The sequence below is a fragment of the Hypomesus nipponensis genome, chromosome 7 (assembly GCF_054491055.1).
Source record: "Hypomesus nipponensis isolate SF chromosome 7, ASM5449105v1, whole genome shotgun sequence".
NCBI classification, from domain to species: domain Eukaryota; kingdom Metazoa; phylum Chordata; class Actinopteri; order Osmeriformes; family Osmeridae; genus Hypomesus; species Hypomesus nipponensis.
The window spans coordinates 15162619-15182748 of NC_140367.1; the positions used below are offsets into that span (position 1 = coordinate 15162619).

The 20130-nt window shown below is 48.4% G+C and overlaps 34 non-coding genes across 34 annotated transcripts; all 34 read right to left on the reverse strand.

Moving 5' to 3' along the window:
* Window positions 1–169: 169 nt before the first annotated feature.
* On the reverse strand, window positions 170–242 carry trnaf-gaa (transfer RNA phenylalanine (anticodon GAA)). Its single transcript has one exon. It is a non-coding gene; the product is annotated as a tRNA-Phe (tRNA).
* Window positions 243–555: 313 nt separating this feature from the next.
* Window positions 556–628, reverse strand: trnaf-gaa (transfer RNA phenylalanine (anticodon GAA)). Its single transcript has one exon. It is a non-coding gene; the product is annotated as a tRNA-Phe (tRNA).
* Window positions 629–1335: 707 nt separating this feature from the next.
* trnal-uaa (transfer RNA leucine (anticodon UAA)) lies at window positions 1336–1408 on the reverse strand. Its single transcript has one exon. It is a non-coding gene; the product is annotated as a tRNA-Leu (tRNA).
* A 317-nt stretch (window positions 1409–1725) lies between these two features.
* trnaf-gaa (transfer RNA phenylalanine (anticodon GAA)) lies at window positions 1726–1798 on the reverse strand. Its single transcript has one exon. It is a non-coding gene; the product is annotated as a tRNA-Phe (tRNA).
* A 317-nt stretch (window positions 1799–2115) lies between these two features.
* On the reverse strand, window positions 2116–2188 carry trnaf-gaa (transfer RNA phenylalanine (anticodon GAA)). Its single transcript has one exon. It is a non-coding gene; the product is annotated as a tRNA-Phe (tRNA).
* Window positions 2189–2891: 703 nt separating this feature from the next.
* trnaf-gaa (transfer RNA phenylalanine (anticodon GAA)) lies at window positions 2892–2964 on the reverse strand. The gene has a single exon. It is a non-coding gene; the product is annotated as a tRNA-Phe (tRNA).
* Window positions 2965–3277: 313 nt separating this feature from the next.
* Window positions 3278–3350, reverse strand: trnaf-gaa (transfer RNA phenylalanine (anticodon GAA)). The gene has a single exon. It is a non-coding gene; the product is annotated as a tRNA-Phe (tRNA).
* A 707-nt stretch (window positions 3351–4057) lies between these two features.
* On the reverse strand, window positions 4058–4130 carry trnaf-gaa (transfer RNA phenylalanine (anticodon GAA)). Its single transcript has one exon. It is a non-coding gene; the product is annotated as a tRNA-Phe (tRNA).
* Window positions 4131–4829: 699 nt separating this feature from the next.
* On the reverse strand, window positions 4830–4902 carry trnaf-aaa (transfer RNA phenylalanine (anticodon AAA)). Its single transcript has one exon. It is a non-coding gene; the product is annotated as a tRNA-Phe (tRNA).
* A 1084-nt stretch (window positions 4903–5986) lies between these two features.
* Window positions 5987–6059, reverse strand: trnaf-aaa (transfer RNA phenylalanine (anticodon AAA)). The gene has a single exon. It is a non-coding gene; the product is annotated as a tRNA-Phe (tRNA).
* A 698-nt stretch (window positions 6060–6757) lies between these two features.
* On the reverse strand, window positions 6758–6830 carry trnaf-gaa (transfer RNA phenylalanine (anticodon GAA)). The gene has a single exon. It is a non-coding gene; the product is annotated as a tRNA-Phe (tRNA).
* A 317-nt stretch (window positions 6831–7147) lies between these two features.
* trnaf-gaa (transfer RNA phenylalanine (anticodon GAA)) lies at window positions 7148–7220 on the reverse strand. Its single transcript has one exon. It is a non-coding gene; the product is annotated as a tRNA-Phe (tRNA).
* Window positions 7221–7533: 313 nt separating this feature from the next.
* Window positions 7534–7606, reverse strand: trnaf-gaa (transfer RNA phenylalanine (anticodon GAA)). Its single transcript has one exon. It is a non-coding gene; the product is annotated as a tRNA-Phe (tRNA).
* Window positions 7607–7919: 313 nt separating this feature from the next.
* trnaf-gaa (transfer RNA phenylalanine (anticodon GAA)) lies at window positions 7920–7992 on the reverse strand. The gene has a single exon. It is a non-coding gene; the product is annotated as a tRNA-Phe (tRNA).
* A 707-nt stretch (window positions 7993–8699) lies between these two features.
* On the reverse strand, window positions 8700–8772 carry trnaf-gaa (transfer RNA phenylalanine (anticodon GAA)). The gene has a single exon. It is a non-coding gene; the product is annotated as a tRNA-Phe (tRNA).
* Window positions 8773–9084: 312 nt separating this feature from the next.
* Window positions 9085–9157, reverse strand: trnaf-gaa (transfer RNA phenylalanine (anticodon GAA)). The gene has a single exon. It is a non-coding gene; the product is annotated as a tRNA-Phe (tRNA).
* A 312-nt stretch (window positions 9158–9469) lies between these two features.
* On the reverse strand, window positions 9470–9542 carry trnaf-gaa (transfer RNA phenylalanine (anticodon GAA)). The gene has a single exon. It is a non-coding gene; the product is annotated as a tRNA-Phe (tRNA).
* Window positions 9543–9859: 317 nt separating this feature from the next.
* trnaf-gaa (transfer RNA phenylalanine (anticodon GAA)) lies at window positions 9860–9932 on the reverse strand. The gene has a single exon. It is a non-coding gene; the product is annotated as a tRNA-Phe (tRNA).
* A 1484-nt stretch (window positions 9933–11416) lies between these two features.
* Window positions 11417–11489, reverse strand: trnaf-gaa (transfer RNA phenylalanine (anticodon GAA)). Its single transcript has one exon. It is a non-coding gene; the product is annotated as a tRNA-Phe (tRNA).
* Window positions 11490–11801: 312 nt separating this feature from the next.
* Window positions 11802–11874, reverse strand: trnaf-gaa (transfer RNA phenylalanine (anticodon GAA)). The gene has a single exon. It is a non-coding gene; the product is annotated as a tRNA-Phe (tRNA).
* Window positions 11875–12186: 312 nt separating this feature from the next.
* Window positions 12187–12259, reverse strand: trnaf-gaa (transfer RNA phenylalanine (anticodon GAA)). Its single transcript has one exon. It is a non-coding gene; the product is annotated as a tRNA-Phe (tRNA).
* Window positions 12260–12576: 317 nt separating this feature from the next.
* On the reverse strand, window positions 12577–12649 carry trnaf-gaa (transfer RNA phenylalanine (anticodon GAA)). The gene has a single exon. It is a non-coding gene; the product is annotated as a tRNA-Phe (tRNA).
* Window positions 12650–14133: 1484 nt separating this feature from the next.
* Window positions 14134–14206, reverse strand: trnaf-gaa (transfer RNA phenylalanine (anticodon GAA)). Its single transcript has one exon. It is a non-coding gene; the product is annotated as a tRNA-Phe (tRNA).
* Window positions 14207–14518: 312 nt separating this feature from the next.
* trnaf-gaa (transfer RNA phenylalanine (anticodon GAA)) lies at window positions 14519–14591 on the reverse strand. The gene has a single exon. It is a non-coding gene; the product is annotated as a tRNA-Phe (tRNA).
* Window positions 14592–14903: 312 nt separating this feature from the next.
* Window positions 14904–14976, reverse strand: trnaf-gaa (transfer RNA phenylalanine (anticodon GAA)). The gene has a single exon. It is a non-coding gene; the product is annotated as a tRNA-Phe (tRNA).
* Window positions 14977–15293: 317 nt separating this feature from the next.
* On the reverse strand, window positions 15294–15366 carry trnaf-gaa (transfer RNA phenylalanine (anticodon GAA)). The gene has a single exon. It is a non-coding gene; the product is annotated as a tRNA-Phe (tRNA).
* Window positions 15367–16070: 704 nt separating this feature from the next.
* Window positions 16071–16143, reverse strand: trnaf-gaa (transfer RNA phenylalanine (anticodon GAA)). The gene has a single exon. It is a non-coding gene; the product is annotated as a tRNA-Phe (tRNA).
* A 707-nt stretch (window positions 16144–16850) lies between these two features.
* trnaf-gaa (transfer RNA phenylalanine (anticodon GAA)) lies at window positions 16851–16923 on the reverse strand. Its single transcript has one exon. It is a non-coding gene; the product is annotated as a tRNA-Phe (tRNA).
* A 312-nt stretch (window positions 16924–17235) lies between these two features.
* trnaf-gaa (transfer RNA phenylalanine (anticodon GAA)) lies at window positions 17236–17308 on the reverse strand. The gene has a single exon. It is a non-coding gene; the product is annotated as a tRNA-Phe (tRNA).
* A 313-nt stretch (window positions 17309–17621) lies between these two features.
* On the reverse strand, window positions 17622–17694 carry trnaf-gaa (transfer RNA phenylalanine (anticodon GAA)). Its single transcript has one exon. It is a non-coding gene; the product is annotated as a tRNA-Phe (tRNA).
* Window positions 17695–18011: 317 nt separating this feature from the next.
* Window positions 18012–18084, reverse strand: trnaf-gaa (transfer RNA phenylalanine (anticodon GAA)). The gene has a single exon. It is a non-coding gene; the product is annotated as a tRNA-Phe (tRNA).
* A 312-nt stretch (window positions 18085–18396) lies between these two features.
* On the reverse strand, window positions 18397–18469 carry trnaf-gaa (transfer RNA phenylalanine (anticodon GAA)). Its single transcript has one exon. It is a non-coding gene; the product is annotated as a tRNA-Phe (tRNA).
* Window positions 18470–18782: 313 nt separating this feature from the next.
* On the reverse strand, window positions 18783–18855 carry trnaf-gaa (transfer RNA phenylalanine (anticodon GAA)). The gene has a single exon. It is a non-coding gene; the product is annotated as a tRNA-Phe (tRNA).
* A 1097-nt stretch (window positions 18856–19952) lies between these two features.
* Window positions 19953–20025, reverse strand: trnaf-gaa (transfer RNA phenylalanine (anticodon GAA)). The gene has a single exon. It is a non-coding gene; the product is annotated as a tRNA-Phe (tRNA).
* Window positions 20026–20130: the final 105 nt, after the last annotated feature.

The window sequence follows — 20130 nt, forward strand, 5'->3', positions numbered from 1 at the left end:
CGCTGCGCTATCAGCTCCGATATTTAAAAGCGACAAGTTTATGCAGCAGGTCCCGTGTCACGCCTTTCTCTGACCAGTCAGTGGTCAGCAGTGTTTTGGCATGACCGTTGAGAAAATGCACCGTCAATCACTTCCTTGAGTAGACTTTACTCTGGAAACACCAAAGCCTTGCCGAAACCCGGGATTGAACCAGGGACCTTTAGATCTTCAGTCTAACGCTCTCCCAACTGAGCTATTTCGGCACAAAGTCAACAGGCTGCAGTAGCATGTCCAAGCCTTGCCACAGACGCGAGCAAGAAAGAAAAACATGTCCAAAAAGCTGTTAATGGAGTTTTGCGAGTTGCCCTATCATTTAATGATGGAGGGGAAACAGAGTCTACTGGTGCACTTCGCTGCGCTATCAGCTCCGATATTTAAAAGCGAAAGTTTATGCAGCAGGTCCCGTGTCGCGCCTTTCTCTGACCAATAAGGTCAGCAGTGTTTTGGCGTGACTTTTGAGAAAATGCACCGTCAACTATTCCTTGAGTAGATTGTACTTTGGAAACACCAAACCCTTGCCGAAACCCGGGATCGAACCAGGGACCTTTAGATCTTCAGTCTAACACTCTCCCAACTGAGCTATTTCGGCACAAAGTCAACAGGCTGCAGTAGCATGTCCAAGCCTTGCCACAGACGCGAGCAAGAAAGAAAAACATGTCCAAAAAGCTGTTAATGGAGTTTTGCGAGTTGCCATATCATCCAATGATGGAGGGGAAACACAGCCTATTGGTGCACTTCGCTGCGCTATCAGCTCCGATATTTAAAAGCGACAAGTTTATGCAGCAGCTCCCGTGTCGCGCCTTTCTCTGACCAGTCAATGGTCAGCAGTGTTTTGGCGTGACTTTTGAGAAAATGCACCGTCAAACACTTCCTTGAGTAGACCGCACTTTGGAAACGCCAAAGCCTTGCCGAACCCCGGGATCGAACCAGGGACCTTTAGATCTTCAGTCTAACGCTCTCCCAACTGAGCTTTTTCGGCACAAAGTCAACAGGCTGCAGTAGCATGTCCAAGCCTTGCCACAGACGCGAGCAAGAAAGAAAAACATGTTCAAAAAGCTGTTAATGGAGTTTTGCGAGTTGCCATATCATCCAATGATGGAGGGGAAACACGGCCTACTGGTGCACTTCGCTGCGCTATCAGCTCCGATATTTAAAAGCGACAAGTTTATGCAGCAGGTCCCGTGTCACGCCTTTCTCTGACCAGTCAGTGGTCAGCAGTGTTTTGGCGTGACTTTTGAGAAAATGCACCGTCAACCACTTCCTTGAGTAGAGTGTACTTTGGAAAAACCAAACCCTTGCCGAAACCCAGGATTGAACCAGGGACCTTTAGATCTTAAGTCTAACGCTCTCCTAACTGAGCTATTTCGGCACAGAGTCAACAGGCTGCAGTAGCTTGTCCAAGCCTTGCCACAGATGCGGGCAAGAAAGAAAAGCATGTTCAAAAAGCTGTTAATGGAGTTTTGCGAGTTGCCCTATCATTTAATGATGGAGGGGAAACACGGCCTACTGGTGCACTTCGCTGCGCTATCAGCTCCGATATTTAAAAGCGACAAGTTTATGCAGCAGGTCCCGTGTCGCGCCTTTCTCTGACCAGTCAATGGTCAGCAGTGTTTTGGCGTGACTTTTGAGAAAATGCACCGTCAACCACTTCCTTGAGTAGAGTGTACTTTGGAAACACCAAACCCTTGCCGAAACCCGGGATCGAACCAGGGACCTTTAGATCTTCAGTCTAACGCTCTCCCAACTGAGCTATTTCGGCACAAAGTCAACAGGCTGCAGTAGCATGTCCAAGCCTTGCCACAGACGCGAGCAAGAAAGAAAAACATGTCCAAAAAGCTGTTAATGGAGTTTTGCGAGTTGCCATATCATCCAATGATGGAGGGGAAACACAGCCTATTGGTGCACTTCGCTGCGCTATCAGCTCCAATATTTAAAAGCGACAAGTTTATGCAGCAGCTCCCTTGTCACGCCTTTCTCTGACCAGTCAGTGGTCAGCAGTGTTTTGGCGTGACCTTTGAGAAAATGCACCGTCAACCACTTCCTTGAGTAGACTTTACTTTGGAAACACCAAACCCTTGCCGAAACCCGGGATCGAACCAGGGCCCTTTAGATCTTCAGTCTAACACTCTCCCAACTGAGCTATTTCGGCACAGAACAGGCTGCAGTAGCATGTCCAAGCCTTGCCACAGACGCCAGCAAGAAAGAAAAACATGTCCAAAAAGCTGTTAATGGAGTTTTGCGAGTTGCCATATCATCCAATGATGGAGGGGAAACACGGCCTACTGGTGCACTTCGCTGCGCTATCAGCTCCGATATTTAAAAGCGACAAGTTTATGCAGCAGGTCCCGTGTCACGCCTTTCTCTGACCAGTCAGTGGTCAGCAGTGTTTTGGCGTGACTTTTGAGAAAATGCACCGTCAACCACTTCCTTGAGTAGAGTGTACTTTGGAAACACCAAACCCTTGCCGAAACCCAGGATTGAACCAGGGACCTTTAGATCTTCAGTCTAACGCTCTCCTAACTGAGCTATTTCGGCACAGAGTCAACAGGCTGCAGTAGCTTGTCCAAGCCTTGCCACAGATGCGGGCAAGAAAGAAAAGCATGTCCAAAAAGCTGTTAATGGAGTTTTGCGAGTTGCCCTATCATTTAATGATGGAGGGGAAACACGGCCTACTGGTGCACTTCGCTGCGCTATCAGCTCCGATATTTAAAAGCGACAAGTTTATGCAGCAGGTCCCGTGTCACGCCTTTCTCTGACCAGTCAGTGGTCAGCAGTGTTTTGGCATGACCGTTGAGAAAATGCACCGTCAATCACTTCCTTGAGTAGACTTTACTCTGGAAACACCAAAGCCTTGCCGAAACCCGGGATTGAACCAGGGACCTTTAGATCTTCAGTCTAACGCTCTCCCAACTGAGCTATTTCGGCACAAAGTCAACAGGCTGCAGTAGCATGTCCAAGCCTTGCCACAGACGCGAGCAAGAAAGAAAAACATGTCCAAAAAGCTGTTAATGGAGTTTTGCGAGTTGCCCTATCATTTAATGATGGAGGGGAAACAGAGTCTACTGGTGCACTTCGCTGCGCTATCAGCTCCGATATTTAAAAGCGAAAGTTTATGCAGCAGGTCCCGTGTCGCGCCTTTCTCTGACCAATAAGGTCAGCAGTGTTTTGGCGTGACTTTTGAGAAAATGCACCGTCAACTATTCCTTGAGTAGATTGTACTTTGGAAACACCAAACCCTTGCCGAAACCCGGGATCGAACCAGGGACCTTTAGATCTTCAGTCTAACACTCTCCCAACTGAGCTATTTCGGCACAAAGTCAACAGGCTGCAGTAGCATGTCCAAGCCTTGCCACAGACGCGAGCAAGAAAGAAAAACATGTCCAAAAAGCTGTTAATGGAGTTTTGCGAGTTGCCATATCATCCAATGATGGAGGGGAAACACAGCCTATTGGTGCACTTCGCTGCGCTATCAGCTCCGATATTTAAAAGCGACAAGTTTATGCAGCAGCTCCCGTGTCACGCCTTTCTCTGACCAGTCAATGGTCAGCAGTGTTTTGGCGTGACTTTTGAGAAAATGCACCGTCAAACACTTCCTTGAGTAGACCGCACTTTGGAAACGCCAAAGCCTTGCCGAACCCCGGGATCGAACCAGGGACCTTTAGATCTTCAGTCTAACGCTCTCCCAACTGAGCTTTTTCAGCACAAAGTCAACAGGCTGCAGTAGCATGTCCAAGCCTTGCCACAGACGCGAGCAAGAAAGAAAAACATGTTCAAAAAGCTGTTAATGGAGTTTTGCGAGTTGCCCTATCATTTAATGATGGAGGGGAAACACGGCCTACTGGTGCACTTCGCTGCGCTATCAGCTCCGATATTTAAAAGCGACAAGTTTATGCAGCAGGTCCCGTGTCACGCCATTCTCTGACGAGTCAGTGGTCAGCAGTGTTTTGGCGTGACCTTTGAGAAAATGCACCGTCAACCACTTCCTTGAGTAGACTTTACTTTGGAAACACCAAACCCTTGCCGAAACCCGGGATCGAACCAGGGACCTTTAGATCTTCAGTCTAACACTCTCCCAACTGAGCTATTTCGGCACAGAACAGGCTGCAGTAGCATGTCCAACCCTTGCCACAGACGCGAGCAAGAAAGAAAAACATGTCCAAAAAGCTGTTAATGGAGTTTTGCGAGTTGCCATATCATCCAATGATGGAGGGGAAACACGGCCTACTGGTGCACTTCGCTGCGCTATCAGCTCCGATATTTAAAAGCGACAAGTTTATGCAGCAGGTCCCGTGTCACGCCTTTCTCTGACCAGTCAGTGGTCAGCAGTGTTTTGGCGTGACCTTTGAGAAAATGCACCGTCAACCACTTCCTTGAGTAGACTTTACTTTGGAAACACCAAACCCTTGCCGAAACCCGGGATCGAACCAGGGACCTTTAGATCTTCAGTCTAACACTCGCCCAACTGAGCTATTTCGGCACAGAACAGGCTGCAGTAGCATGTCCAAGCCTTGCCACAGACGCGAGCAAGAAAGAAAAACATGTCCAAAAAGCTGTTAATGGAGTTTTGCGAGTTGCCATATCATCCAATGATGGAGGGGAAACACGGCCTACTGGTGCACTTCGCTGCGCTATCAGCTCCGATATTTAAAAGCGACAAGTTTATGCAGCAGGTCCCGTGTCACGCCTTTCTCTGACCAGTCAGTGGTCAGCAGTGTTTTGGCGTGACCTTTGAGAAAATGCACCGTCAACCACTTCCTTGAGTAGACTGTACTTTGGAAACACCAAATCCTTGCCGAAACCCGGGATCGAACCAGGGACCTTTAGATCTTTAGTCTAACACTCTCCCAACTGAGCTATTTCGGCACAGAACAGGCTGTGGTAGCTTGTCCAATCCGTGCCACAGACGCGGGCAAGAAAGAAAAACATGTCCAAAAAGCTGTTAATGGAGTTTTGCGAGTTGCGTATCATCCAATGATGGAGAGGACACACGGCCTACTGGTGCACTTCGCTGCGCTATCAGCTCCGATATTTAAAAGCGACAAGTTTATGCAGCAGGTCCCGTGTCACGCCTTTCTCTGACCAGTCAGTGGTCAGCAGTGTTTTGGCGTGACCTTTGAGAAAATGCACCGTCAACCACTTCCTTGAGTAGACTTTACTTTGGAAACACCAAACCCTTGCCGAAACCCGGGATCGAACCAGGGACCTTTAGATCTTCAGTCTAACACTCGCCCAACTGAGCTATTTCGGCACAGAACAGGCTGCAGTAGCATGTCCAAGCCTTGCCACAGACGCGAGCAAGAAAGAAAAACATGTCCAAAAAGCTGTTAATGGAGTTTTGCGAGTTGCCATATCATCCAATGATGGAGGGGAAACACGGCCTACTGGTGCACTTCGCTGCGCTATCAGCTCCGATATTTAAAAGCGACAAGTTTATGCAGCAGGTCCCGTGTCACGCCTTTCTCTGACCAGTCAGTGGTCAGCAGTGTTTTGGCGTGACCTTTGAGAAAATGCACCGTCAACCACTTCCTTGAGTAGACTTTACTTTGGAAACACCAAACCCTTGCCGAAACCCGGGATCGAACCAGGGACCTTTAGATCTTCAGTCTAACACTCGCCCAACTGAGCTATTTCGGCACAGAACAGGCTGCAGTAGCATGTCCAAGCCTTGCCACAGACGCGAGCAAGAAAGAAAAACATGTCCAAAAAGCTGTTAATGGAGTTTTGCGAGTTGCCATATCATCCAATGATGGAGGGGAAACACGGCCTACTGGTGCACTTCGCTGCGCTATCAGCTCCGATATTTAAAAGCGACAAGTTTATGCAGCAGGTCCCGTGTCACGCCTTTCTCTGACCAGTCAGTGGTCAGCAGTGTTTTGGCTTGACCTTTGAGAAAATGCACCGTCAACCACTTCCTTGAGTAGACTGTACTTTGGAAACACCAAATCCTTGCCGAAACCCGGGATCGAACCAGGGACCTTTAGATCTTTAGTCTAACACTCTCCCAACTGAGCTATTTCGGCACAGAACAGGCTGTGGTAGCTTGTCCAATCCGTGCCACAGACGCGGGCAAGAAAGAAAAACATGTCCAAAAAGCTGTTAATGGAGTTTTGCGAGTTGCGTATCATCCAATGATGGAGGGGAAACACGGCCTACTGGTGCACTTCGCTGCGCTATCAGCTCCGATATTTAAAAGCGACAAGTTTATGCAGCAGGTCCCGTGTCACGCCTTTCTCTGACCAGTCAGTGGTCAGCAGTGTTTTGGCGTGACCTTTGAGAAAATGCACCGTCAATCACTTCCTTGAGTAGACTATACTCTGGAAACACCAAAGCCTTGCCGAAACCCGGGATTGAACCAGGGACCTTTAGATCTTCAGTCTAACACTCTCCCAACTGAGCTATTTCGGCACAGAACAGGCTGCAGTAGCATGTCCAAGCCTTGCCACAGACGCGAGCAAGAAAGAAAAACATGTCCAAAAAGCTGTTAATGGAGTTTTGCGAGTTGCCATATCATCCAATGATGGAGGGGAAACACGGCCTACTGGTGCACTTCGCTGCGCTATCAGCTCCGATATTTAAAAGCGACAAGTTTATGCAGCAGGTCCCGTGTCACGCCTTTCTCTGACCAGTCAGTGGTCAGCAGTGTTTTGGCGTGACCTTTGAGAAAATGCACCGTCAATCACTTCCTTGAGTAGACTATACTCTGGAAACACCAAACCCCTGCCGAAACCCGGGATCGAACCAGGGACCTTTAGATCTTCAGTCTAACACTCTCCCAACTGAGCTATTTCGGCACAAAGTCAACAGGCTGCAGTAGCATGTCCAAGCCTTGCCACAGACGCGAGCAAGAAAGAAAAACATGTCCAAAAAGCTGTTAATGGAGTTTTGCGAGTTGCCCTATCATTTAATGATGGAGGGGAAACACAGCCTACTGGTGCACTTCGCTGCGCTATCAGCTCCGATATTTAAAAGCGACAAGTTTATGCAGCAGGTCCCGTGTCGCGCCTTTCTCTGACCAGTCAATGGTCAGCAGTGTTTTGGCGTGACTTTTGAGAAAATGCACCGTCAACCACTTCCTTGAATAGAGTGTACTTTGGAAACACCAAACCCTTGCCGAAACCCGGGATCGAACCAGGGACCTTTAGATCTTCAGTCTAACGCTCTCCCAACTGAGCTATTTCGGCACAGAACAGGCTGCAGTAGCATGTCCAAGCCTTGCCACAGACGCGAGCAAGAAAGAAAAACATGTCCAAAAAGCTGTTAATGGAGTTTTGCGAGTTGCCATATCATCCAATGATGGAGGGGAAACACGGCCTACTGGTGCACTTCGCTGCGCTATCAGCTCCGATATTTAAAAGCGACAAGTTTATGCAGCAGGTCCCGTGTCACGCCTTTCTCTGACCAGTCAGTGGTCAGCAGTGTTTTGGCATGACCGTTGAGAAAATGCACCGTCAATCACTTCCTTGAGTAGACTTTACTCTGGAAACACCAAAGCCTTGCCGAAACCCGGGATTGAACCAGGGACCTTTAGATCTTCAGTCTAACGCTCTCCCAACTGAGCTATTTCGGCACAAAGTCAACAGGCTGCAGTAGCATGTCCAAGCCTTGCCACAGACGCGAGCAAGAAAGAAAAACATGTCCAAAAAGCTGTTAATGGAGTTTTGCGAGTTGCCCTATCATTTAATGATGGAGGGGAAACAGAGTCTACTGGTGCACTTCGCTGCGCTATCAGCTCCGATATTTAAAAGCGAAAGTTTATGCAGCAGGTCCCGTGTCGCGCCTTTTTCTGACCAATAAGGTCAGCAGTGTTTTGGCGTGACTTTTGAGAAAATGCACCGTCAACTATTCCTTGAGTAGATTGTACTTTGGAAACACCAAACCCTTGCCGAAACCCGGGATCGAACCAGGGACCTTTAGATCTTCAGTCTAACACTCTCCCAACTGAGCTATTTCGGCACAAAGTCAACAGGCTGCAGTAGCATGTCCAAGCCTTGCCACAGACGCGAGCAAGAAAGAAAAAAATGTCCAAAAAGCTGTTAATGGAGTTTTGCGAGTTGCCATATCATCCAATGATGGAGGGGAAACACAGCCTATTGGTGCAGTTCGCTGCGCTATCAGCTCCGATATTTAAAAGCGACAAGTTTATGCAGCAGCTCCCGTGTCACGCCTTTCTCTGACCAGTCAATGGTCAGCAGTGTTTTGGCGTGACTTTTGAGAAAATGCACCGTCAAACACTTCCTTGAGTAGACCGCACTTTGGAAACGCCAAAGCCTTGCCGAACCCCGGGATCGAACCAGGGACCTTTAGATCTTCAGTCTAACGCTCTCCCAACTGAGCTTTTTCGGCACAAAGTCAACAGGCTGCAGTAGCATGTCCAAGCCTTGCCACAGACGCGAGCAAGAAAGAAAAACATGTTCAAAAAGCTGTTAATGGAGTTTTGCGAGTTGCCCTATCATTTAATGATGGAGGGGAAACACGGCCTACTGGTGCACTTCGCTGCGCTATCAGCTCCGATATTTAAAAGCGACAAGTTTATGCAGCAGGTCCCGTGTCACGCCATTCTCTGACCAGTCAGTGGTCAGCAGTGTTTTGGCGTGACCTTTGAGAAAATGCACCGTCAACCACTTCCTTGAGTAGACTTTACTTTGGAAACACCAAACCCTTGCCGAAACCCGGGATCGAACCAGGGACCTTTAGATCTTCAGTCTAACACTCTCCCAACTGAGCTATTTCGGCACAGAACAGGCTGCAGTAGCATGTCCAACCCTTGCCACAGACGCGAGCAAGAAAGAAAAACATGTCCAAAAAGCTGTTAATGGAGTTTTGCGAGTTGCCATATCATCCAATGATGGAGGGGAAACACGGCCTACTGGTGCACTTCGCTGCGCTATCAGCTCGATATTTAAAAGCGACAAGTTTATGCAGCAGGTCCCGTGTCACGCCTTTCTCTGACCAGTCAGTGGTCAGCAGTGTTTTGGCGTGACCTTTGAGAAAATGCACCGTCAACCACTTCCTTGAGTAGACTTTACTTTGGAAACACCAAACCCTTGCCGAAACCCGGGATCGAACCAGGGACCTTTAGATCTTCAGTCTAACACTCTCCCAACTGAGCTATTTCGGCACAGAACAGGCTGCAGTAGCATGTCCAACCCTTGCCACAGACGCGAGCAAGAAAGAAAAACATGTCCAAAAAGCTGTTCATGGAGTTTTGCGAGTTGCCATATCATCCAATGATGGAGGGGAAACACGGCCTACTGGTGCACTTCGCTGCGCTATCAGCTCGATATTTAAAAGCGACAAGTTTATGCAGCAGGTCCCGTGTCGCGCCTTTCTCTGACCAGTCAATGGTCATCAGTGTTTTGGCGTGACTTTTGAGAAAATGCACCGTCAACCACTTCCTTGAATAGAGTGTACTTTGGAAACACCAAACCCTTGCCGAAACCCGGGATCGAACCAGGGACCTTTAGATCTTCAGTCTAACGCTCTCCCAACTGAGCTATTTCGGCACAAAGTCAACAGGCTGCAGTAGCATGTCCAAGCCTTGCCACAGACGCGAGCAAGAAAGAAAAACATGTCCAAAAAGCTGTTAATGGAGTTTTGCGAGTTGCCATATCATCCAATGATGGAGGGGAAACACGGCTTACTGGTGCACTTCGCTGCGCTATCAGCTCCGATATTTAAAAGCGACAAGTTTATGCAGCAGGTCCCGTGTCACGCCTTTCTCTGACCAGTCAGTGGTCAGCAGTGTTTTGGCGTGACCTTTGAGAAAATGCACCGTCAATCACTTCCTTGAGTAGACTATACTCTGGAAACACCAAAGCCTTGCCGAAACCCGGGATTGAACCAGGGACCTTTAGATCTTCAGTCTAACGCTCTCCCAACTGAGCTATTTCGGCACAAAGTCAACAGGCAGCAGTAGCATGTCCAAGCCTTGCCACAGACGCGAGCAAGAAAGAAAAACATGTCCAAAAAGCTGTTAATGGAGTTTTGCGAGTTGCCCTATCATTTAATGATGGAGGGGAAACACAGCCTACTGGTGCACTTCGCTGCGCTATCAGCTCCGATATTTAAAAGCGAAAGTTTATGCAGCAGGTCCCGTGTCGCGCCTTTCTCTGACCAATAAGGTCAGCAGTGTTTTGGCGTGACTTTTGAGAAAATGCACCGTCAACCACTTCCTTGAGTAGATTGTACTTTGGAAACACCAAACCCTTGCCGAAACCCGGGATCGAACCAGGGACCTTTAGATCTTCAGTCTAACACTCTCCCAACTGAGCTATTTCAGCACAAAGTCAACAGGCTGCAGTAGCATGTCCAAGCCTTGCCACAGACGCGAGCAAGAAAGAAAAACATGTCCAAAAAGCTGTTAATGGAGTTTTGCGAGTTGCCATATCATCCAATGATGGAGGGGAAACACAGCCTATTGGTGCACTTCGCTGCGCTATCAGCTCCGATATTTAAAAGCGACAAGTTTATGCAGCAGCTCCCGTGTCACGCCTTTCTCCGACCAGTCAATGGTCAGCAGTGTTTTGGCGTGACTTTTGAGAAAATGCACCGTCAAACACTTCCTTGAGTAGACCGCACTTTGGAAACGCCAAAGCCTTGCCGAACCCCGGGATCGAACCAGGGACCTTTAGATCTTCAGTCTAACGCTCTCCCAACTGAGCTTTTTCGGCACAAAGTCAACAGGCTGCAGTAGCATGTCCAAGCCTTGCCACAGACGCGAGCAAGAAAGAAAAACATGTTCAAAAAGCTGTTAATGGAGTTTTGCGAGTTGCCCTATCATTTAATGATGGAGGGGAAACACAGCCTACTGGTGCACTTCGCTGCGCTATCAGCTCCGATATTTAAAAGCGACAAGTTTATGCAGCAGGTCCCGTGTCGCGCCTTTCTCTGACCAGTCAATGGTCAGCAGTGTTTTGGCGTGACTTTTGAGAAAATGCACCGTCAACCACTTCCTTGAATAGAGTGTACTTTGGAAACACCAAACCCTTGCCGAAACCCGGGATCGAACCAGGGACCTTTAGATCTTCAGTCTAACGCTCTCCCAACTGAGCTTTTTCGGCACAAAGTCAACAGGCTGCAGTAGCATGTCCAAGCCTTGCCACAGACGCGAGCAAGAAAGAAAAACATGTTCAAAAAGCTGTTAATGGAGTTTTGCGAGTTGCCCTATCATTTAATGATGGAGGGGAAACACGGCCTACTGGTGCACTTCGCTGCGCTATCAGCTCCGATATTTAAAAGCGACAAGTTTATGCAGCAGGTCCCGTGTCACGCCATTCTCTGACCAGTCAGTGGTCAGCAGTGTTTTGGCGTGACCTTTGAGAAAATGCACCGTCAACCACTTCCTTGAGTAGACTTTACTTTGGAAACACCAAACCCTTGCCGAAACCCGGGATCGAACCAGGGACCTTTAGATCTTCAGTCTAACACTCTCCCAACTGAGCTATTTCGGCACAGAACAGGCTGCAGTAGCATGTCCAACCCTTGCCACAGACGCGAGCAAGAAAGAAAAACATGTCCAAAAAGCTGTTAATGGAGTTTTGCGAGTTGCCATATCATCCAATGATGGAGGGGAAACACGGCCTACTGGTGCACTTCGCTGCGCTATCAGCTCGATATTTAAAAGCGACAAGTTTATGCAGCAGGTCCCGTGTCACGCCTTTCTCTGACCAGTCAGTGGTCAGCAGTGTTTTTGCGTGACCTTTGAGAAAATGCACCGTCAACCACTTCCTTGAGTAGACTTTACTTTGGAAACACCAAACCCTTGCCGAAACCCGGGATCGAACCAGGGACCTTTAGATCTTCAGTCTAACACTCTCCCAACTGAGCTATTTCGGCACAGAACAGGCTGCAGTAGCATGTCCAACCCTTGCCACAGACGCGAGCAAGAAAGAAAAACATGTCCAAAAAGCTGTTCATGGAGTTTTGCGAGTTGCCATATCATCCAATGATGGAGGGGAAACACGGCCTACTGGTGCACTTCGCTGCGCTATCAGCTCGATATTTAAAAGCGACAAGTTTATGCAGCAGGTCCCGTGTCGCGCCTTTCTCTGACCAGTCAATGGTCATCAGTGTTTTGGCGTGACTTTTGAGAAAATGCACCGTCAACCACTTCCTTGAATAGAGTGTACTTTGGAAACACCAAACCCTTGCCGAAACCCGGGATCGAACCAGGGACCTTTAGATCTTCAGTCTAACGCTCTCCCAACTGAGCTATTTCGGCACAAAGTCAACAGGCTGCAGTAGCATGTCCAAGCCTTGCCACAGACGCGAGCAAGAAAGAAAAACATGTCCAAAAAGCTGTTAATGGAGTTTTGCGAGTTGCCATATCATCCAATGATGGAGGGGAAACACGGCTTACTGGTGCACTTCGCTGCGCTATCAGCTCCGATATTTAAAAGCGACAAGTTTATGCAGCAGGTCCCGTGTCACGCCTTTCTCTGACCAGTCAGTGGTCAGCAGTGTTTTGGCGTGACCTTTGAGAAAATGCACCGTCAATCACTTCCTTGAGTAGACTATACTCTGGAAACACCAAAGCCTTGCCGAAACCCGGGATTGAACCAGGGACCTTTAGATCTTCAGTCTAACGCTCTCCCAACTGAGCTATTTCGGCACAAAGTCAACAGGCAGCAGTAGCATGTCCAAGCCTTGCCACAGACGCGAGCAAGAAAGAAAAACATGTCCAAAAAGCTGTTAATGGAGTTTTGCGAGTTGCCCTATCATTTAATGATGGAGGGGAAACACAGCCTACTGGTGCACTTCGCTGCGCTATCAGCTCCGATATTTAAAAGCGAAAGTTTATGCAGCAGGTCCCGTGTCGCGCCTTTCTCTGACCAATAAGGTCAGCAGTGTTTTGGCGTGACTTTTGAGAAAATGCACCGTCAACCACTTCCTTGAGTAGATTGTACTTTGGAAACACCAAACCCTTGCCGAAACCCGGGATCGAACCAGGGACCTTTAGATCTTCAGTCTAACACTCTCCCAACTGAGCTATTTCAGCACAAAGTCAACAGGCTGCAGTAGCATGTCCAAGCCTTGCCACAGACGCGAGCAAGAAAGAAAAACATGTCCAAAAAGCTGTTAATGGAGTTTTGCGAGTTGCCATATCATCCAATGATGGAGGGGAAACACAGCCTATTGGTGCACTTCGCTGCGCTATCAGCTCCGATATTTAAAAGCGACAAGTTTATGCAGCAGCTCCCGTGTCACGCCTTTCTCCGACCAGTCAATGGTCAGCAGTGTTTTGGCGTGACTTTTGAGAAAATGCACCGTCAAACACTTCCTTGAGTAGACCGCACTTTGGAAACGCCAAAGCCTTGCCGAACCCCGGGATCGAACCAGGGACCTTTAGATCTTCAGTCTAACGCTCTCCCAACTGAGCTTTTTCGGCACAAAGTCAACAGGCTGCAGTAGCATGTCCAAGCCTTGCCACAGACGCGAGCAAGAAAGAAAAACATGTTCAAAAAGCTGTTAATGGAGTTTTGCGAGTTGCCCTATCATTTAATGATGGAGGGGAAACACAGCCTACTGGTGCACTTCGCTGCGCTATCAGCTCCGATATTTAAAAGCGACAAGTTTATGCAGCAGGTCCCGTGTCGCGCCTTTCTCTGACCAGTCAATGGTCAGCAGTGTTTTGGCGTGACTTTTGAGAAAATGCACCGTCAACCACTTCCTTGAATAGAGTGTACTTTGGAAACACCAAACCCTTGCCGAAACCCGGGATCGAACCAGGGACCTTTAGATCTTCAGTCTAACGCTCTCCCAACTGAGCTTTTTCGGCACAAAGTCAACAGGCTGCAGTAGCATGTCCAAGCCTTGCCACAGACGCGAGCAAGAAAGAAAAACATGTTCAAAAAGCTGTTAATGGAGTTTTGCGAGTTGCCCTATCATTTAATGATGGAGGGGAAACACGGCCTACTGGTGCACTTCGCTGCGCTATCAGCTCCGATATTTAAAAGCGACAAGTTTATGCAGCAGGTCCCGTGTCACGCCATTCTCTGACCAGTCAGTGGTCAGCAGTGTTTTGGCGTGACCTTTGAGAAAATGCACCGTCAACCACTTCCTTGAGTAGACTTTACTTTGGAAACACCAAACCCTTGCCGAAACCCGGGATCGAACCAGGGACCTTTAGATCTTCAGTCTAACACTCTCCCAACTGAGCTATTTCGGCACAGAACAGGCTGCAGTAGCATGTCCAACCCTTGCCACAGACGCGAGCAAGAAAGAAAAACATGTCCAAAAAGCTGTTAATGGAGTTTTGCGAGTTGCCATATCATCCAATGATGGAGGGGAAACACGGCCTACTGGTGCACTTCGCTGCGCTATCAGCTCGATATTTAAAAGCGACAAGTTTATGCAGCAGGTCCCGTGTCACGCCTTTCTCTGACCAGTCAGTGGTCAGCAGTGTTTTGGCGTGACCTTTGAGAAAATGCACCGTCAACCACTTCCTTGAGTAGACTTTACTTTGGAAACACCAAACCCTTGCCGAAACCCGGGATCGAACCAGGGACCTTTAGATCTTCAGTCTAACACTCTCCCAACTGAGCTATTTCGGCACAGAACAGGCTGCAGTAGCATGTCCAACCCTTGCCACAGACGCGAGCAAGAAAGAAAAACATGTCCAAAAAGCTGTTCATGGAGTTTTGCGAGTTGCCATATCATCCAATGATGGAGGGGAAACACGGCCTACTGGTGCACTTCGCTGCGCTATCAGCTCGATATTTAAAAGCGACAAGTTTATGCAGCAGGTCCCGTGTCGCGCCTTTCTCTGACCAGTCAATGGTCATCAGTGTTTTGGCGTGACTTTTGAGAAAATGCACCGTCAACCACTTCCTTGAATAGAGTGTACTTTGGAAACACCAAACCCTTGCCGAAACCCGGGATCGAACCAGGGACCTTTAGATCTTCAGTCTAACGCTCTCCCAACTGAGCTATTTCGGCACAAAGTCAACAGGCTGCAGTAGCATGTCCAAGCCTTGCCACAGACGCGAGCAAGAAAGAAAAACATGTCCAAAAAGCTGTTAATGGAGTTTTGCGAGTTGCCATATCATCCAATGATGGAGGGGAAACACGGCTTACTGGTGCACTTCGCTGCGCTATCAGCTCCGATATTTAAAAGCGACAAGTTTATGCAGCAGGTCCCGTGTCACGCCTTTCTCTGACCAGTCAGTGGTCAGCAGTGTTTTGGCGTGACCTTTGAGAAAATGCACCGTCAATCACTTCCTTGAGTAGACTATACTCTGGAAACACCAAAGCCTTGCCGAAACCCGGGATTGAACCAGGGACCTTTAGATCTTCAGTCTAACGCTCTCCCAACTGAGCTATTTCGGCACAAAGTCAACAGGCAGCAGTAGCATGTCCAAGCCTTGCCACAGACGCGAGCAAGAAAGAAAAACATGTCCAAAAAGCTGTTAATGGAGTTTTGCGAGTTGCCCTATCATTTAATGATGGAGGGGAAACACAGCCTACTGGTGCACTTCGCTGCGCTATCAGCTCCGATATTTAAAAGCGAAAGTTTATGCAGCAGGTCCCGTGTCGCGCCTTTCTCTGACCAATAAGGTCAGCAGTGTTTTGGCGTGACTTTTGAGAAAATGCACCGTCAACCACTTCCTTGAGTAGATTGTACTTTGGAAACACCAAACCCTTGCCGAAACCCGGGATCGAACCAGGGACCTTTAGATCTTCAGTCTAACACTCTCCCAACTGAGCTATTTCAGCACAAAGTCAACAGGCTGCAGTAGCATGTCCAAGCCTTGCCACAGACGCGAGCAAGAAAGAAAAACATGTCCAAAAAGCTGTTAATGGAGTTTTGCGAGTTGCCATATCATCCAATGATGGAGGGGAAACACAGCCTATTGGTGCACTTCGCTGCGCTATCAGCTCCGATATTTAAAAGCGACAAGTTTATGCAGCAGGTCCCGTGTCGCGCCTTTCTCTGACCAGTCAATGGTCAGCAGTGTTTTGGCGTGACTTTTGAGAAAATGCACCGTCAACCACTTCCTTGAATAGAGTGTACTTTGGAAACACCAAACCCTTGCCGAAACCCGGGATCGAACCAGGGACCTTTAGATCTTCAGTCTAACACTCTCCCAACTGAGCTATTTCGGCACAAAGTCAACAGGCTGCAGTAGCATGTCCAAGCCTTGCCACAGACGCGAGCAAGAAAGAAAAACATGTCCAAAAAGCTGTTAATGGAGTTTTGCGAGTTGCCATATCATCCAATGATGGAGGGGAAACACAGCCTATTGGTGCACTTCGCTGCGCTATCAGCTCCGATATTTAAAAGCGACAAGTTTATGCAGCAGCTCCCGTGTCACGCCTTTCTCCGACCAGTCAATGGTCAGCAGTGTTTTGGCGTGACTTTTGAGAAAATGCACCGTCAAACACTTCCTTGAGTAGACCGCACTTTGGAAACGCCAAAGCCTTGCCGAACCCCGGGATCGAACCAGGGACCTTTAGATCTTCAGTCTAACGCTCTCCCAACTGAGCTTTTTCGGCACAAAGTCAACAGGCTGCAGTAGCATGTCCAAGCCTTGCCACAGACGCGAGCAAGAAAGAAAAACATGTTCAAAAAGCTGTTAATGGAGTTTTGCGAGTTGCCCTATCATTTAATGATGGAGGGGAAACACAGCCTACTGGTGCACTTCGCTGCGCTATCAGCTCCGATATTTAAAAGCGACAAGTTTATGCAGCAGGTCCCGTGTCGCGCCTTTCTCTGACCAGTCAATGGTCAGCAGTGTTTTGGCGTGACTTTTGAGAAAATGCACCGTCAACCACTTCCTTGAATAGAGTGTACTTTGGAAACACCAAACCCTTGCCGAAACCCGGGATCGAACCAGGGACCTTTAGATCTTCAGTCTAACACTCTCCCAACTGAGCTATTTCGGCACAGAACAGGCTGCAGTAGCATGTCCAACCCTTGCCACAGACGCGAGCAAGAAAGAAAAACATGTCCAAAAAGCTGTTAATGGAGTTTTGCGAGTTGCCATATCATCCAATGATGGAGGGGAAACACGGCCTACTGGTGCACTTCGCTGCGCTATCAGCTCGATATTTAAAAGCGACAAGTTTATGCAGCAGGTCCCGTGTCACGCCTTTCTCTGACCAGTCAGTGGTCAGCAGTGTTTTGGCGTGACCTTTGAGAAAATGCACCGTCAACCACTTCCTTGAGTAGACTTTACTTTGGAAACACCAAACCCTTGCCGAAACCCGGGATCGAACCAGGGACCTTTAGATCTTCAGTCTAACACTCTCCCAACTGAGCTATTTCGGCACAGAACAGGCTGCAGTAGCATGTCCAACCCTTGCCACAGACGCGAGCAAGAAAGAAAAACATGTCCAAAAAGCTGTTAATGGAGTTTTGCGAGTTGCCATATCATCCAATGATGGAGGGGAAACACGGCCTACTGGTGCACTTCGCTGCGCTATCAGCTCCGATATTTAAAAGCGACAAGTTTATGCAGCAGGTCCCGTGTCACGCCTTTCTCTGACCAGTCAGTGGTCAGCAGTGTTTTGGCGTGACCTTTGAGAAAATGCACCGTCAATCACTTCCTTGAGTAGACTATACTCTGGAAACACCAAACCCCTGCCGAAACCCGGGATCGAACCAGGGACCTTTAGATCTTCAGTCTAACGCTCTCCCAACTGAGCTATTTCGGCACAAAGTCAACAGGCTGCAGTAGCATGTCCACGCCTTGCCACAGACGCGAGCAAGAAAGAAAAACATGTCCAAAAAGCTGTTAATGGAGTTTTGCGAGTTGCCCTATCATTTAATGATGGAGGGGAAACAGAGTCTACTGGTGCACTTCGCTGCGCTATCAGCTCCGATATTTAAAAGCGACAAGTTTATGCAGCAGGTCCCGTGTCACGCCATTCTCTGACCAGTCAGTGGTCAGCAGTGTTTTGGCGTGACCTTTGAGAAAATGCACCGTCAACCACTTCCTTGAGTAGACTTTACTTTGGAAACACCAAACCCTTGCCGAAACCCGGGATCGAACCAGGGACCTTTAGATCTTCAGTCTAACACTCTCCCAACTGAGCTATTTCGGCACAGAACAGGCTGCAGTAGCATGTCCAACCCTTGCCACAGACGCGAGCAAGAAAGAAAAACATGTCCAAAAAGCTGTTAATGGAGTTTTGCGAGTTGCCATATCATCCAATGATGGAGGGGAAACACGGCCTACTGGTGCACTTCGCTGCGCTATCAGCTCGATATTTAAAAGCGACAAGTTTATGCAGCAGGTCCCGTGTCACGCCTTTCTCTGACCAGTCAGTGGTCAGCAGTGTTTTGGCGTGACCTTTGAGAAAATGCACCGTCAACCACTTCCTTGAGTAGACTTTACTTTGGAAACACCAAACCCTTGCCGAAACCCGGGATCGAACCAGGGACCTTTAGATCTTCAGTCTAACACTCTCCCAACTGAGCTATTTCGGCACAGAACAGGCTGCAGTAGCATGTCCAAGCCTTGCCACAGACGCGAGCAAGAAAGAAAAACATGTCCAAAAAGCTGTTAATGGAGTTTTGCGAGTTGCCATATCATCCAATGATGGAGGGGAAACACGGCCTACTGGTGCACTTCGCTGCGCTATCAGCTCCGATATTTAAAAGCGACAAGTTTATGCAGCAGGTCCCGTGTCACGCCTTTCTCTGACCAGTCAGTGGTCAGCAGTGTTTTGGCGTGACCTTTGAGAAAATGCACCGTCAATCACTTCCTTGAGTAGACTATACTCTGGAAACACCAAACCCCTGCCGAAACCCGGGATCGAACCAGGGACCTTTAGATCTTCAGTCTAACGCTCTCCCAACTGAGCTATTTCGGCACAAAGTCAACAGGCTGCAGTAGCATGTCCACGCCTTGCCTTAGACGCGAGCAAGAAAGAAAAACATGTCCAAAAAGCTGTTAATGGAGTTTTGCGAGTTGCCCTATCATTTAATGATGGAGGGGAAACAGAGTCTACTGGTGCAGTTCGCTGCGCTATCAGCTCCGATATTTAAAAGCGACAAGTTTATGCAGCAGGTCCCGTGTCGCGCCTTTCTCTGACCAGTCAATGGTCATCAGTGTTTTGGCGTGACTTTTGAGAAAATGCACCGTCATCCACTTCCTTGAGTAGATTGTACTTTGGAAACACCAAACCCTTGCCGAAACCCGGGATCGAACCAGGGACCTTTAGATCTTCAGTCTAACACTCTCCCAACTGAGCTATTTCGGCACAAAGTCAACAGGCTGCAGTAGCATGTCCAAACCTTGCCACAGACGCCAGCAAGAAAGAAAAACATGTCCAAAAAGCTGTTAATGGAGTTTTGCGAGTTGCCCTATCATTTAATGATGGAGGGGAAACACAGCCTACTGGTGCACTTCGCTGCGCTATCAGCTCCGATATTTAAAAGCGACAAGTTTATGCAGCAGGTCCCGTGTCGCGCCTTTCTCTGACCAGTCAATGGTCAGCAGTGTTTTGGCGTGACTTTTGAGAAAATGCACCGTCAACCACTTCCTTGAGTAGATTGTACTTTGGAAACACCAAACCCTTGCCGAAACCCGGGATCGAACCAGGGACCTTTAGATCTTCAGTCTAACACTCTCCCAACTGAGCTATTTCAGCACAAAGTCAACAGGCTGCAGTAGCATGTCCAAGCCTTGCCACAGACGCGAGCAAGAAAGAAAAACATGTCCAAAAAGCTGTTAATGGAGTTTTGCGAGTTGCCATATCATCCAATGATGGAGGGGAAACACAGCCTATTGGTGCACTTCGCTGCGCTATCAGCTCCGATATTTAAAAGCGACAAGTTTATGCAGCAGGTCCCGTGTCGCGCCTTTCTCTGACCAGTCAATGGTCAGCAGTGTTTTGGCGTGACTTTTGAGAAAATGCACCGTCAACCACTTCCTTGAATAGAGTGTACTTTGGAAACACCAAACCCTTGCCGAAACCCGGGATCGAACCAGGGACCTTTAGATCTTCAGTCTAACGCTCTCCCAACTAAGCTATTTCGGCACAGAACAGGCTGCAGTAGCATGTCCAAGCCTTGCCACAGACGCGAGCAAGAAAGAAAAACATGTCCAAAAAGCTGTTAATGGAGTTTTGCGAGTTGCCATATCA